The sequence below is a fragment of the Ochotona princeps genome, chromosome 2 (genome assembly GCF_030435755.1).
Source record: "Ochotona princeps isolate mOchPri1 chromosome 2, mOchPri1.hap1, whole genome shotgun sequence".
NCBI classification, from domain to species: Eukaryota; Metazoa; Chordata; class Mammalia; order Lagomorpha; family Ochotonidae; genus Ochotona; species Ochotona princeps.
This window is the reverse complement of record NC_080833.1, coordinates 145568351-145581117: the sequence shown is the minus strand read 5'-3', so window position 1 is coordinate 145581117 and position 12767 is coordinate 145568351.

Here is a 12767-nt window from a genome sequence, read left to right as displayed (position 1 = left end):
AGGAGCTTCTTCCAGATCTCTCATGTAGGTTCAGGGTCCCAAGGACTGCGGCCATCCTCTAGGCTTTCCCAGGCCACAAGCAGGGAGCTGGAAGGGAGTTGGAACAGTCAGGACAGGAATCAGTAGTGTCCTGGTGCTTACAATTGGAGGATTAGCCAATTGGGCCATCATGCCCACCCTCAAAGTTTGTTTTCTTTCTCTCTCTCTCTCCTTCCTTCCTTCTTTCCTTTTCCTTTATGATTTTTCTTTTTAAAAAATGACGCTTCCACTGGAAGTACCCCTTGAGTAAAAATCAACAGACACTGTTACTAGATGCTGTGCGATTTCATGCAGTGGCATGTATATGCGTCCACATCAAAGCTATAGAGGACGCAACTGGAGTCTCCTTTAGTCAACACAGGCTTCCCCTCACACTTTCAGTGTGATCCTTGGGCTGTCTTTCCCAGGTACTAGTGTGGGAAGAGGGATTGAAAGTAGAGCAGCTTGGACCCAAAGCAGCACCTGCACGGGATGTTGATGATGCCGATGGTGGCTTAGTCCTTGAGGCCACGTCACCAGCTCTATCATCAATTATTTTCAGATGAGGTTGGGGGCATGATTTGGGGAAAATGTATTTTATGTATTCTTTGGAACTCTGCAGTAGCAATACATGCAAATCTTCAGGGGACAGTAAAATATAATAACTATTATTAATTACATTTTTACTTTGATCAGCTTCCTTTTTTTTTTACCAGACATTTTATAGCAACACAGAATTAGATGCTCTTACTGTTCTCAAACAATACACAGGAGAGGCTTTGCATCTTTAGTAGATTCTTAGGACGCATTTAGAAATTGAGTTTTCTTTACGTTAAAAGGTTTCATTTTGGGGGCCCAACGCGGTGGCCTAGCGGCTCAAGTCCTTGCCTTAAACGTGCCAGGATTCCATATGGTTCTGATCCCAGCAGCCCCGCTTCCATCCAGCTCCCTATTTGTGAACTGGGAAAGCAGTTGTGGTCACTTGCGGAGTGAATCATAGGACAGAACATCTTCCTCTCTCTTCTCTGTATCTCTGACTTTCCAATAAAAATAAATAAATCTTTTTTGAAAGTTTGATTTTTGAAGGGTGAGTATCCTGTAGTCACACTCTGAAAGGGGTGAGCCAACAAACCTAACCAGGTTTGCACAAGATCAGAAGCTAATTTTCATGCTTTTTCAGTGGTAATTATAAGTGACTTTCTGGAGTTATTTTAAAGCCACTTATGGATGTAAAGTAGCACATTTACCAAAATAACGATATTTTTAAAAATTTCAAGGCAGGAATGTTAATCTAACTTTGGAAGACAACACAAAAGCCACGGGAAGGCTGAGGCGGCAGAACCCAGCACAGTCCGGCAGCAAAGACAAGAAAGACAAGGCGGGTGGGGCCAAGCCCAACCCGCCTCCGCCACCCCCTTCCCGGCAAGGAGGAGACCGGTGCCTTCCTTGCCGCCTGGACCAGCTGAGAGAGACCTTAAGCAGAAACTCTGAGTAAAGCCAAGGGGCAATAGAGTCCCCGGGATGTGCGATGTTGAGAATGAACCAAGCTTTGTTCCCCCGCCTTCCGGATTTTTTTTTCCCCATTGGTGAGCAGAACTTCGCTGCCTCTGGAGAGCTGCTCTGAAAGCTAGCCAACTAAGCAGGCTTGCCCGTGCCCTTGGCTGGACCGTGTGGACCGCGCGGATAATCCCGCGGATAATTCTTCACGTTCTCAGGCTGATGCGCGCCTGAGACACATTTGCTTCCCCCACACCCGCCAGCTCCTAGCTGGCGGCCCCCCACCCCGGCGCATCCCAGGGAAAGCAGTGTCTGAGTTTGGAGCTGTGCTGGTTCCGAATTGCCTCCTCTAGCAGTGACGCACCTCAAGGGGTCGGCTCTCTCTGGCTAGGGCTACAAAAAACAATTGGCTTTGTCCCCTCCTGGCACAGCTAGGGGCTGCAGGCATGCCGCGCCCCCTCCCTTTCCCTTCAGCCTGGGCTTTCTAGCCGCGCAGCCCCCCCCCACACCTCCCCTCGCTGCTGCTGCTGCTGCTGGAGACCCTCGGGAGCCGTGGCGAGGGTCACCGCTGCTGCTGGAGAACCCCAGCACCCGAGGCGAGGGTCCCAGCGCACCCGAGGCGCCAAGGCTCCAGGAGAGGACAGGACCCTGTCTACCGTGTTCCGGGGAAAAGACCGGGATCCAGTCTCCTGGGTCCAGGAGAGAACGTGGCCCTGTCTCCAGTTCCAGAGAGAGGACCAGGACCTGTCCAAGGTCTCAGAGTTCTGGAGAGGACCAGGGCCTGTCCAAGGTGTCAGGGGGAAGACCGGGGCCCTGCTTCCTGGGGTCCGGAGAGAGGACCGGGCCCTGTCTCCCGGGGTCCAGAGTGAGGACTGTGGCCCTGTCTCCAGTGGTCTCTAGCCACGCCGCGCCCCCTTCCCCTCCCTGTGCAGCGGTGGTCTCCACCTGCTCGGGGAGAGGAATCCCCTCCTGGCAAGGCTGGGGTCTGAAGCTGCGCCGCGCCCCGCCCTCTCCCCTCCCCTAGCGCGTGGCTGGGTGTTATTGTGGGTTGCTCTGACTAGGCTGCAGCTCCCACTGGTATGTGTGAGGGCCTAGTATGTGCTGGGCAGAACCAGGCTGGACTGCAACAGCCATTGGTCCCAGTTTATGTTGGGCCTGAAAACAGAACCAACCCAGCAATTGCAACCACCAGCTGATCCAGGAGATGGACTGTGCCGGGCCCTGTGCTTGCTAGAACATACGAGAATCTGGTCTATAAATACCTCACAATTTCTTTGGGGTTCTCCCCAATCGAAATGCTGGACTCAGAACCCTGGCCAAGAAAAGACAGAAGAAAGAACAAGTCAATCAACCACCTCAGCTCTATGTTGCCAGCGAAATACTGGGCAAATGAAGACTCTATGACTATGTCAATCAGTGGATTCTTCAACAACCCCCTCGTGCTTGGAGTGGTGAAAATGGCAGCGATTCATAACTGATGAACTATTAAAACCACTTGAGCAAGGATCTCAGAGCATGCCCCACATCCGGGACTTGGGGTGGGTGGGAAACTGGGAGGGGCTTCTCCCTCAATAACCCCCTTTACCTCAGATACAAGAAGGAAACAATATGGACATAATAGTCTTACCCACCTCCCTATAGCTCCTGAACCTTTTTACCATAATTAACTATGTAAAGATTGTCAACAATATAATTTTCAAAATTAAATTAAAAAATGCAAAAAAAAAAAAAAAGAAGAAACGAGTTCACTCCCAGCTCAACTTATGCTCAGTCCTTTCCCTTGCTTTTGTCTCCTTACGCAAAATGGCGCCCAATTCGGCTCTATGGGGCTGACTGGGCTGTGAATCCACCCTGTCCTCGCACTGCCTGTCTGGGATCTGCTGCTCTGTCTCTGCTCCTGGTCAAATCAAATGGACTAGCAGGACGGCCAGTTCTTTGGGTTCACCTCCCAAGTTTCCAGTGCAAGTCCCTTCCCACCTGGTTGCTGGTGGAGTTCCGATTGCCGTCAGCTGAATGCCGCTGGAGTATCCATCACTGCAACACCACACCATTGTGTCTGCTGCTTTCCTGTGTCTGTCAGTCTCCAGGCATCCCTCTGCTGTTGTTCTTTTCTCTATTTCCTGGAATGTGTCCTCTCTGCTTCATCCTGATTAAATGTTTCTCCATCTGTTTAAACGTGTGCTTACCCTATTCTGCCATCTTGATTCTCCCAGCAGTGAACTTTCATAGAGCAGTTACTGCGTTCTTGGAATACTTGATTATTCAGCCATCATTCCATCAAGTAACTACTATGATCACCCACATTTTACAGATGCAAGAAGGTAAGGAGAAGAAAGTAACTAGCCCAAGGTAATACAGCCTATTAGTGACAGAATCATAATGCAGTCTCAGGAAGGCTGGATCCCAAAGTTTATACCTGCACTTTAATCCATCCTGCTACACTTCTATACTGGCACTCAAGGATGTGTCCTCAGTTCTCAGAAACCTAGTTTTGCTTACTACTTAATCATATTAAAATGGAAGATTCAGAAATTGAATACTTCAAATACTAGTCTCCACAATCTAGTCTTCATTGATTCATCAAATATATACTGCAAATGGCATGGTGCTATATAGATCCACGAGGAATATGGTGTTTGCTAAGGATTATGTCTCAAAGAAACTAGTGCTGTACACTATAGGTGTATGTGTGTATGTGTGTGTGTGTGCGCGCGTGTGTGTGTGCGCGTGCAGTGGGAGAAAGAGATTATGTATGAGTACAGGTGCATAGACATGGCTCTTTATAAACTGGATTTGGAAAAATGTTTCAGGTAGATATTTATACAAAGAGGAAAAGAAATTCTAGTAGAAGTAAAAGAACAAGTACATATAGAGATCAGGAATGTGTAGCAACCAGATGAAAAATTGGTAATATGGCGCTATATATATATATATATATATATATCCCGATGTGCCTAGAATAATATTGCTTTACACTTGTTTTCTCAATTCAATGACTATAAAGGCCTCTTTCACACTTACTTATCCCTTCTGGAAAAATCAGATGGTTACCCTAAGTATAGACTATAATGAGCAAGCAGGTGGAGCCTTCCCTGAAGTGTAGAGTGACCCAAGAAGCACTTTGCGTTGAACTATGTAGGTTCTTCTGTAAATACGGAGACATCATTAAATATTTAAGTGTGCATATTTTAGGAAGATAAGGTAAGGAAAACCAGGAATGTGAATACCAGTTGTGAGGTTTCTGCAACAATTTTGGCAATATAGAACTAAGATCTAGACCAGGATAATGGATGTTGAAATGTGAAGAAGTGGACAAATGTGAAAGACACTACAGTTTATCTGAAATGTCAGCTTTTTCTACAAATACTGAATGTTTTAGGCTTTGTGGGCTATATGATCTTTGTATGCTTACATACAATTGTAGAATTCTGCCTTTATAACTGAAAGCAGCTGTAGACAATGTACATGAATAAACATCACTACGCTGCAATACAGTTTTATAGATGGACACCAAAATTAGAATTTCATACTTTTCATGCACATAAGACATTTATTGTAACAACTGAAATAGAGAAACCATTTGTAGTTTGTAGCTATACAGAAAGAGATAATGGGCCAGTTCTTGCTTAACCCTGGCCTAATTAGGTCTCATAATAAGATCTACTAATCACATTAGCATGTTTGATCTTTAATTAAACAACTAGTTATGAGATAATCCCAACATTATTAAATCATCAGATTTTACTCTTCATTAGAACGGCAAATATCTTGACTAATGGAATTTCTTTCGTGGTTTGTCACAAAATACTGAGCACAATTAAATCAGCCGCTCTGACACCTACTTCTTTAGCAATAAGTTTAAGATGTAAGTACATACAACCGTAGGGAAAAGGGCATTCATCTTGTTAATTCTTCAACAACACAATCCATCAACATTATGTCATAGAGCCTCAGACTTTTGGTAGATGTTCAAGGGTAAGTGCTTTGCAATTGCCTTGATCATCATCATCATCATCATAACAATAACGCAAGTGATTTAAAGCACACGGTCACTGGTGACATAACTTCCAAAGATGTTCACTATATCTGTGTACAAATTCTATCCAAACAGGACTCACCTCTACAGTAAAAAAAACAATCCTTCCATAAACGGTATCACCATCAAATCAAAATTGTTTCAACATTAGTACTTTGGGGGGGAAGAGAAGTAGACAGGAGAATGATACCTACAAGGTCCTTGTTTTCTGAAGTGACTTCTATATTTTCAGAATCTCTGGTTTCAACAAATGTAACATGACCATCTTGTTGCTGCTTCCTATTCACTTCCCTTATTAAACCCATCATTTCACACACCCCCACCCTCCCTAACTAAAGCTCATCCTGTTTTCCAAACAGTCCTGGGACTTCACTTCCTTACTCACGTTAGCAAAAATTAATAACATTGAAGACTCTAGCACTACAATTCAAGAACAGGAAATGCAAACTACAGGTTAAAGTCCTGCCTGACAACTTAATTTGTCTTCCATTTCCAAAAACTGAGCAAGAAATTGAATCCATAATATAATACTGAGGTAATATGGAATAAGTGACACAGAACCCAAGTTGCACTAATCCAAAGCCTATGTTTAAACTTGAAATATTCAGGGAATAAATCTTTAAAAAAACTGAAATGTCAGTTGCTCCCTTGGGCCATCCAGACGTTTGATTTTTTCTTGGCTGAAAGTTTTACTGCCTAGCTTTGAGCAACTTTTAATCCCTACTGTATTGGGAATCTATACAGAAGATGAACTGCCTATATTTGAAAATAGAAAGGCAGCTTAAGCTAATAAATGACAAAGGAACTGTTGAAGGAAGTTGAAGCCTGGGATTTAGTTCCCCAGAACTTTTAGTATCTTCACAAAATAGGACTTTATTCAAATCAAGTTCAAGGTCAAAAATTCAAACATGATTGTACCCAAAGGTACCCAGTATTCAAGTGTCTGTTAATTTTCCTAAAGCTTCACAAGAACTTTTCCTTTTGGGTTTCACATTTTAAGACCAGCACTTTACAAAGAACTAATGGCACCACCTGCAGGTATTTTCCAGACACTAGAACTCCCCATTCTCCCACCTTTACATACACTAACACCCCTTACTGTCACTTGGTTACAAACATCAGGTGGGCTCTTACAGGAAAGTGACATGCAGATCCAATGGGCAGGTTGTTTGTATCAGCTGGCGTGATGTCATCACTCTGCAAAGCACTCACTCATGACACCCCCTTCCTCCGTCTGGTTACCTCCTGGGATTGCAGCATTCGTTCACACAATCTGTTTCCACCAACTACAAAAGTTTAGAGTAACAAAACAAAACCAAAAAACCCAACAAACAAAAAACTGGGACAACGAGCTCAGCCCTGGTATTTCATGACTGTATGATTGTGAATGAGTTAGTCCAAGTTGTTAGACCCAATATCCCACACCCATAAACAGGATGATAAAACTATTGTTCTTAAGCCTACCGGAAATAATAAATGAGATGATGGGGAAGTTCTCTTGTAAAAAGTAAGAGGTAGGATAGAGCCCACCATGGCCACCAGATAGACTGTCATAACAACTAGGCCCAAAATGATCCGATATTGCAGATGGTGAATAGAAGCAAAACTTAGAAACAAAACAAAATAAAGGGAAAGGGAGAGAATGAGCTTCAGTTTGGTAGTAGGAGAAACATAATGCAATGTTGTGGAATGACCCAGGGTGACAGTAAGATGCAGCCCTAGAAACATACTTACTAGTAGCTGTTCTTTAATCCAAATGCTTGGCAAAACCGTTTCTATTTAATTTATACTTTCTAAAATAGCCTCTTCACTTACTTTTCCTCAAGTTTCAGAGAAACAGGGGTAGAAAGGACAGCTTCGCCTGCCCTCTTGTGGCCACCGGCACTCACTGCAGGATGCTCCTCCTAACTGCTGCCAAGTCAAGGGAAGCAGCCCCAGCCACAGAGACCTTCTCTGTCAAGCACACTCTTTACAAGTTGCAAAGGAGTCCCATTATGGAAGCCCTACATACGCCCTCGGGGTCTGCATTCACAGGAAAAAGCAGTAGAGACAGAGCACAGCACACAGCACACAGCACACAGCACACAGCACGCTCCCTCCCAGGAGGGCAGCAGGTGTCTATCTCTTCCTGCCTGACTGCCTGCCTGTGTGCATGCCAGCCTTCCTCTGTGCTATTTGCTTTGAAACACAGAGGAACAGAGAGGGAGAGAGAGCAATCTTTCTTGCATCTGCTGGCTCACTTCCCCGAGGACCAGCACCAGAGCCAGCCGAGGCTGGGCCATGACAATCCCGGGAACCAGGACCTTCCTCCAGGTGTCCCCCTGGGCACAGGGGCACAGGGGCACAAAGCCCTGCACCATCCTCCACTGCTCTCCCAGGAGGACCGGCTGGGAGCTGGCCTGCGGGGGAAGCAGCCAGGATCTGAAGCAGCACCCATGCAGGCCATCTGCCTGGCAGGCTGATTCTTGACCCACTGGGACACCACCCTGGACCACTCCACCCCAACAATCACCACTCCATACCACACACACAGGGCAGTTGTGAGGGCCTCTCCAAGGGGATGGGGTGCATGGCCAAGGCAGGGACAAGCGGGAAAGGGGCGACGGGTGCCTGAGTAGAGGGCAGGGATGCAAGGGTGCACCTCCCCTAAAGAAGGGTTCAGGGTAGAACGCAGGAAAGGCTGCTGGGAAACAGTCCAGGGATCCAGGCCCGTGCTGTCGGGAGCACAGGCCCTGAAAGCGTTCCCTTGTCCAGGCCCAGGTGGCTCCCCCGCCAACGTCATACCTGCTCATGGCTTTTTCCACCTACAGTACAAGTTCCCAAATGTGCTCCAAAAAGCCTGACCATCTGGCGCTGCAACCCAGACACTGCACTGCATACCTGCTCGATTGAGCTCGGCTGTGCTCGGCTGTACTCGACTGTGCTCGGCTTGGCCTTGGCCTGGCGGCAAAAGAGGTGCTGGGAATATACATCCCACGATACACTTTGAGAGACAAGGGGATGGTGTCTCTTGTCCCAGAGCGGCCTATGGAAGGCTACCTAGTGGAACATCTTTTCCCAAAATGCCTCACGACTCCAGAGGCTAGAGTACTTAGGCGCTCTGACGTGGGACTGCAGCTCCCACAGTGTGCTTGCCCACGCTGAAGTCGGACTCCAACTCCCAGACACAGGTGGGAACACTGACGTGGACTGCAGCTCCCACAGTGCCTGTGGGCACGCTGACGTCGGACTGCAACTCCCAGACGCCCATGGGCACGCTGACGTGGGAATGCAGCTCCCACAGTGCCCGTGCCCATGCTGACGTGGGACTGCTTTGAAACACAGAGGAACAGAGAGGAAGAGAGAGCAATCTTTCTTGCATCTGCTGGCTCACTTCCCCAAGGACCGGCACCAGAGCCAGCCGAGGCTGGGCCATGACAATCCCGGGAACCAGGAGCTTCCTCCAGGTGTCCCCCTGGGCACAGGGGCACAGGGGCACAAAGCCCTGCACCATCCTCCACTGCTCTCCCAGGAGGATCGGCTGGGAGCTGGCCTGCGGGGGAAGCAGCCAGGATCTGAAGCAGCACCCATGCAGGCCATCTGCCTGGCAGGCTGATTCTTGACCCACTGGGACACCACCCTGGACCACTCCACCCCAACAATCACCACTCCATACCACACACACAGGGCAGTTGTGAGGGCCTCCCCAAGGGGAGACCCCAGCAGCGGGGTCCCCGTCGAGAGTTGCCTCTGCTGCTGGAGACCCCTGGCAGCCGAAGAGAAGGTCTGCAGCCATTCCGCGGCCCCTCCCCTTCCCTTCCTCCTGGGCTCTCCAGATGCACCATGCCTCTTAGGCTCCCCTCGCCATGTGCCTGAGCTATCCTGGCGGGCTGCTCCCACCCCTCCCCTGGCCAGTCGGCTAGAGACCACAAGCACCCGAGGCGAGGGTCGCTGCTGCTGATGGAGAACCCCTGCAAGCCAAGGCGAGGGTCACCGCTGGTGCTGGAGACCCCTGCAAGCCAAGGCCAGGGTCACCATCGCTGCTGAAGACCCCTGGCAGCCGAGGCGAGGTCGCCAATGCTGATGGAGACCCCCAGGTGCAGCAGAGAAGGTCTCTGCTGCTGCTGGAGCTCCACTCACAGTGCGGGGAGGGTCTCAAGCCATGCCGCGCTCCCTCCCCTTCCCTTGCTCCAGGCCTTACCAGCCCCGCTGCGCCCCCTCTCTTCAGCTCGCCACCACTGCTGCAGACCTCTGTCAGCAGCGGCGAGGGTAGCTGCTGCTGGAGACCACTGGAAGCCAAAGCGTGTGTCTTCCCCTCGGCCAAGGCCCCTCCCCTTCCCTTGTGTCTGGGCTCTCCAGCCTGGCTGCGCTGCTTCAGCTCCCCTCGCCTAGTCAATGCTGGAGACCCTCAGCAGCTGAGGCGAGGGTCGCCACCGCTGCTGGAGACCCCCGCCAACCGAGGCCAAGGTTGCCAATTCTCCTGGAGATCCCCTCGTGGCACAGCTAGGGGTTGCAGCAGTGCCTCGCCTCCTCCCCTTCCCTTGCTCCTGGGCTTTCCAGCTGCAGCGTGCCCCCTCCCCTCCGCTCACCGCCACTGCTGAAGACCCCATGCAGCGGAGGCGAGGGTCGCCGCGCGGCTGGACACCCCCAGCACCCGAGGCCAGGGTCGCTGCTGCTGTTGGATCCCCTTGTGGCGCAGCAAAGGGCTGTAGCCCTGCTGACCCCCCTCCCCTTCCCTTTAGCCTGGACTCTCCAGCTGCACCCCGCCCCATCCCCTCCCCTTTCTGCCGCTGCTGGAGACCCCTGCAAGCCAAGGCGAGGGTCGCCGCCGCTGTTGTAGACCCCCAGCACCCTAGGCGAGGGTCTCTGCTGCTGCTGGAGACGCCTACCAGCCGAGGCGAGTGTCGCCAATGCTGATGGAGACCCCCGGGTGCCACAGCGTGGGTCTCTGCTGCTCCTGGACTTCCCCTCGCAGTGCGGGGAGGGTCTCAAGCCATGCTGCACTCCCTCCCCTTACCTTGCTCCTGGCCTTACCAGCCCTGCTGCGCCCCCTCTCTTCAGTTCTCCACTGCTGCTGGAGACCCCCGGCAGCAGGGGCGAGGGTCGCCTCAGCTGCTAGAGACCCCTGGGATCTGCGTCGAGGGTCGGCTCCACTGTTGAAGACCCCCTAGCAGCAGAGGCCAGGGTCTGCAGAAATGCCGTGGCCACTCACCATCACTTGCGCCTGGGCCAAAATGTGGTATGTTTTTATTTATAGAATGTCTTAATTTGGAGTCTTACATGATTGTTTCAAAATGTAAATCAAGCAAATAAGCAGGTTATTAAGGAAGAGAATTGCTTGTAGAATATTGTCCTACAGAAGTATGGCTATCGTAGAATGGAAAAGCTGGGACAAAATACTAAAGGCTTAAGCATGTTGAGAAATGAACCTTGCAAGTTTTACATATAGAATTGTTTATACTATAAGATACTACTACCACATCGTTGAAGTGTTTAACATTAATACCTAGTGTACACCTACATTAGAATTAAGGGTGCATACATAGGAATGCTAGTAAATTTGAGAATTTACACGGGAGAGGTCTGGCGCAATAGCTTGGCAGTTAAGGGGTCTGGTACAGTAGCCTAGTAGCTAAAGTCCTCACTTCGACCATGCCGGGATCCCATTTGGACACTGGTTCTAATACCGGATGCTTTGCTTCCCGTCCAGCTCCCTGCTTGTGGCCTGGGAAATCAGTAGAGGACAGCCTAAAGCCTTGGGACTGTGCACCCATGAGGGAGTTCTGGAAGAAGCCCCTGGCTTTGGATTGGCTCAGCTCTGGCCATTCTGGACACTGGGTGAATAAACCAGTGGATGGAAGATATTTCTGTGCCTCTGCTTCTCTCTGTAAACCTGCATTTCCAATAAAATAAAGAATCCAAAAAGAATGATGTGGAACACTCAAAAAGACATAAGACACTTCAACAGAAAATGAAATTAGAAAATCAATGCATGATATGAGAAATTTGGCAAGGACTGACCTTGAGGAATTGAACAGATATTACAAAATCTACTGTGGACTGGCTCTTGTGAGCAGCAGGCTGAGCTACTGCCTGTGTACTGATCTCCTATGAGCTCCGATTCAAGTCTTGGCCATTCTACCTTGGATCCAGATGTCTGCTAATATGTCTGCAGAGGCAGCAGAAGAGGGCAGAGGTACTTGGGTCCCTGTCAGCTACAAGAGGGACAGAGCTCCAGGCTCTGGCTATCCAGTGGCCCAGGCCTTGATGTCAGCCATTGAGATGGAGGATCTGTCTCCCCCTCTTTATCTACCTTGCAAATCAAGTATTTCTTAAAGAAAAATTAAAAATGAAAATAGTTGAAAGTCAAGATAAATGAGGATCAACAGAATTAAAAAATATTTGAACTTGAAGACAGGTTCACTATTTTCTAGCCAGCTTTTAAAAAAATGTGAGAAAGGGAATGAAAGCAACCCGAGAGCTTTGAGACCTTACTGAAATGAACACTTTCTTGGAATTCCTGAGAGGAAGAGAGTATGCTGCATATTCAATGAAACAGCTCATAACTTCCCTGATCTTAATAAGTACACCTCCAAATACAGAAGGCCTATAGGATGTCAATTGACAGGATCAGAAAAGATCCACGTTCCCTTGACCTATGTGGTCCAGCTCTTTTAAGTGCAAACAATTGTTCATTCTCAAAAGGAAAGCACTGTCGTTTTCAAGGGGACCTCCACTAAATGAACAACATTGTCAAACAGAAATTCTATAGGCCAAGAGGGAATTGAATGGTTTAGCTCAAGTTGTGAAGAAAAAGTAAGCCTATCAGCCAAAAATACTTGGCTGAGTAGAACTATCCTTTATAACTTAAATATTCTCCAAAATGAGTGAAAGTCAGGAAAGTCATCAGAATCAACTGGCCTCCTAAAACTTGTTTGAGGGAAATGTACAGACAGAAGCAAATAAAAGGTAGCAGGCTAGCATCATGAGAACATGCAAAACTTCTATTTATTCTCATTACAAAGTCAGATATACAGAGAGGAGAGACAGAGAGGAAGATCTTCCGTCCGACAGCTCACTCCAAGTGGCCGCAATGGCTGGAGCTCAGTCAGTCCAAAGCCAGGAGCGCCGACCCCCCATGTGGGTGCAGGGTCCCAAGGCTGTGGGTCATCCTTGACTGCTTTCCCAGGCCACAAGCAGGGAGCTGGATGGGAAGCAGAGCCGCCGGGATTAGAAA